This window comes from Taeniopygia guttata, chromosome 4, assembly GCF_048771995.1.
Source record: "Taeniopygia guttata chromosome 4, bTaeGut7.mat, whole genome shotgun sequence".
Taxonomy (NCBI): Eukaryota; Metazoa; Chordata; class Aves; order Passeriformes; family Estrildidae; genus Taeniopygia; species Taeniopygia guttata.
Window position 1 is genome coordinate 11,813,954 of NC_133028.1, and position 4,654 is coordinate 11,818,607.

Below are 4,654 nucleotides of genomic sequence, written 5' to 3' on the forward strand. Positions count from 1 at the left end.
TTGTGGCAGGAGCAGTAGGGGAAGGCTGAGTTCCACGATCACACTCAAAGTGGCCCCAGCATCCTGCAGCACCAGTGGGGACCTCACACTGTGCATGCAATGCATCAGCCATCACCTCTATGGGTGCAGCTGCATTAATGCAATACCAGTGCCATGTACATTAACTAAAGCTCATTTCAGGAAGATTATAAACATGGGTTAAAAGAAAATGACTACGCTTACATCATCAAGGTAAAGCTTACTTGCTATCAATTATTAAAAAATGTTCTGCAAATGTGGGTAACTGTATGCTGCTTAATATTCTCCAGCACTGATTTTTGCTCCAACCCAGAAACACATATATGGCCTGGCCAGAGACATTCCCTAGAAGACAAAAAATTGCATTTGTTTCTTAACTTATCCATTTCATTCCACGTTTCACATGTAGTTACTAGGCCAGAAAAAATTGTCCCAAAAACATGTTCAGTTGGATAATGTCAAAATTGCAATGACAGGGAAAAAAAAGAGAAAAAAAAAAATCAAATAGAACATGCTGAGAATATAAATCAGTTAAATTAAAAACTTGATTAAGAATCTGTCAGCCACTAATTTCCTAGAACTAATAGCAGGTTTTAGTAGCACTGGGCAGGTGCCCAGAAACAACTGAACATTTTGTAATGATGACACAATCACATGTAGAACCTAAGGCACTGCTCCTTTCCAGTTTTCAGCAACAAAAGCACATTGCACTAGCTCATCTGCTTCTCTGTATCTACCTTACAGATATAGTTTCAGTGATATTTAGATTGCCATGCAAAATTAAAAGGAGAAGATAGCAAAGATAAATGTCACTAAGTGCTGCAGGCTAGCCCCATTTCTGATGGCATCCAGCTGACTTGTTTATTATCTTTTAGAACTAGTAAGGACACAAAAAATACCTTTAAATTCAACTGAATAAAAGGATTTATTAAAACAAATAATTTCTAATTAGGGATATTATTTTATTATGTAAATAATTCTGCTCACCTTCATGCTTTGGTAATACTGATTGAAGATGTAGATTGCACTAAGAATTTACATACACAAAGATGCATGTGTAAGTCCAAAGGAAAAAGTATTTTATTTTGTATTTAAATAACCGGATTTCTGAATTTAGTGTCAAGTTGTGCAGCAGACAGCTCCAACATGCAGAATAATTTGTCTAGAAACTAGGTGAAGCTTTTTCCATAGTGCTGATAGCAGCTTGTATTTACTCTTAAGAGATACTTTGGTTCTAGTCCAAACCATCTACTGACAGAGATAAAACGAACTAGCACACAAAAAAAGGGTTTGGCTGAAAGGTTTATTTTTAGCCCTGGTAAATTCTCAGTACCATTTTACAACACAACCTCACAAACTCTCATGACAGCACTACTGAGTGGGTGGAAAAATATGGTGTCCAAATTTCTTAAGTGACCTTTGCTGCCAGGATAAGTGTAGCGCACAAAATAACTATGTGGGTCAGGAAAGAATCTACAACAGAAAGAAAATAAATACTAAAGGGATCTTTCTGCAACTCAACCATATTTAACCTTGGAAACTGCATTGATGAATTTGGATTCTCTAAAGCTGTATGCTTACTCACCTGTGTGCTGGAGATGATTGAAGAGCAGCTGCTCAGTGCAGCGTCAGTCTCCTCCAAACACTTTCCACAAATCTCTCTTCCCAAAACTTTCAAAGAGCACCAGATGAGGCATACTGAAAATTACCTGAAACTTTTAAACAAAGAGGATCTAAACTCTCTTCCTTCTCTCTGACCTATTATGTCAGACTTGTTTGAGAGCTTGTAATACAGATATTAATGAGAGAGCAGCTTTTTTGAGGTGTAACTGTCAGCTGGGAAAATTTATTAATAGATAGCAACAGTGAGGAGAATGTGTGTGTGGAACGGAAACTAGCACCAAGGCTTCCCATAGCACAAACATGCTGCACATGTGTGGCTTTGTCCTCTGATTAGAACATTACCTCAGCCCTCTTTCTTCTGCAGGTCCTGTCTGATGTATGGTTTGAAGTAGTATTTGGCTGGCTTGATTTCTATAAATTTTTTATGCAGCAGAAAAGGATCATTAGTAAACAGGTCACTCTACTGAGATTTGAGTGCCTGCAGGCTTCCATTTGCTTAGGCTGAGACTTCTCAGGAAAAAGAACATACAAAATATGGAATGACATCTTCTTCTAGCAGGAATGCCATGCTTTTTACAGACCAGAGTCTGGGATGCTGCTGGTGCAATACAAGATTTGACTCTGGCAAATTATTCCCTGGTGGCCAATTGCATTGAAATAACTCTAGATAAAATATTCCTTTTTATGTTATTTTTCTTCCTTGAAATCAGAAAGCTTCCACTAATCAAAACAGAAATTCCCTCAAAGAGATAAATCAGCTGGTAATGAGGTATTCCTGCTTTGAATTATCCTCCATAAGAAGGCTTTTGTAGGCCTAGTTCAATCTGCCTCTTGGGAAAGCAGCACCCAGAGGCAGCAGCTGCAGGATCCTTTGCTGCTTGGCCAGGACTGACCATGCAATTGCTCACTAAAGGAACAGCTCAGTTTTTAAAAATCTGTCAGCATGACTTGCTGTCACCATCACTTGTATTAGCAAACACCACTTCAGTCATACCTCTGTGTAATCATATCTGTGTAACCCATGCATTATATTCCACAGAGAACCAAGCAGGGAATGAAGGAAAGTGTAAAATTAAGGAAAATTACCTAGTTGAACACATTTAATTTCCCAACTACATATACAAAATAAAATGAAAACCACCTGCCATCATACTATACTGCATCACAGTAACTGTTTTTATGTGCTTCCCCTTCCTATGTTGCAGGAAAATGGCTTCTACTGCAGTAGAACAGGTTTTATTGGCACATCACAAAATATTTACAGCCTGAAAATATTACAACTGAATGTGACAGTTTCTGCAGTCATTTCAATGAGATGCAAAACAGGCTGTCTACACAGAAGAGCTGACCACCAGTGCAAGTCCTCAGCAAAACTATTTCCCTATAGGTATTCTGGAAGGGCCTTTTTTACTCTTTTTCCATTGTTCTTGAACAGTGTCTCCATGTGGAGAAAATTATTGCTAAATAACCAAAGTAAATTAAAACAACTACCATAGTAAAATGTCATTTTTACTTTACAAGATTCTAGATCTGGGACTATTAATTGGCTGAAAATGCACCTATTCTCTTTTAAGCCTATTTACTCTCTCAGTTTTATATTTCACTCATCTGAAATACAGCTTTGTACAGTGTTGCACCAAGCATAATTCATCATTACTACTGCAGTGAAGTGACTGACTTGATTCTCATCTCAGCTGGTGAATAAGCAAAATAAGTAGAGACGCCCAATGGCATGAGAACAGAGTAAGATTCTACACAACCACTCTGTCTAGAGATAAGAACCATAAGAGAAAAAAATTAGATTTTTGACAAAAATCCATACCAGCTCTTGGGAAAATTAGTCACTATACAAGTTTCCTTCTGCTGCTCAATCAGATCTGCTTAGAAATTGCCCTCACTGCCAGTTTAACCTCCCCACACAGTACTCCATAGCTAACTTCAACTTGCTGCTATTGGAATATTTCCTGCTACCACTGTGCACGTCCTCTGAGCCTGAGAAGAAAGTTCACAGCATCACAAGAACAGTGTTTGTTCCTCCTTCAGGTTACATGATGAGTCAGTTACTGGCCATGGGACAACACACACCTTCTACTGTCAAACTGGCTTCAGTTTACCCTGACACATCCAGGACCAGGATCCTGTCAGGCAAAGTTCATCAGTTCTGAACTTTAAAGAGACACCATTTAAATGAAATTGGGGCTAAGGAATACAAACAGCACATTGTGGCAGCACATTTCTCTCTCTCTCAGCATTTTTCATAGAGGTGCACAGAGAGACAGAAAGAGAAAACAATTTCTATTTCTGCTCCTTGTTTTTCTCATGTGGAATGTGTCTGGAGAATTGTTTGCCTGGAGTGAGTGCTTGATTGGATTCTGGGGATTGTTGGAGCCTGATGGCCAATCCAATCCACCTGTGGCTGGACTCGAGAGAGGGTCACGAGTTGTGTTAGAGATGATAGAACAAGCAGGTTATGTAGTTTTAGTATTTTCCTTTATATAGAATATTAATGTATTTTAGCATAATTATAATAAAGAAATCATTCAGCCTTCTGAACTGAGTCAGACATCGTCATCTCTTCCCATCAGGTTTGCCTGCATTTACAACAGTACATTCCATTTCAGTTTACAGCAAAGCAGAAACCTTGCAGTTTTTGTCCAGAAGACAAAGTAGCTGAAACACAGCAGGCATATCTCCTTGCATGTAGGAACCACCACTTGATCAATCACTATTCTGTGATTTGGAACTCATCTTCTCTAACAATAAAAACCTTACGAGAAGACTCTTGGCAGCATTATTAATTAGAAAGACAATTCAAGACTGTAGGACTAATATGATTTTGTTAGTACTCCACAGTGAAGCATCATAGAAGCAATCACTTCAAAACCATCAATAGCTAGCAAAACAATGTTCAATATACTCACTTTGCAATACAGGTCTTTTTTGCATTGAACAAGTTTCAGAAAAGAAAAGTTGTAAATAATTAACCAACAAAACCACAGCTGAGGCTAGTAAC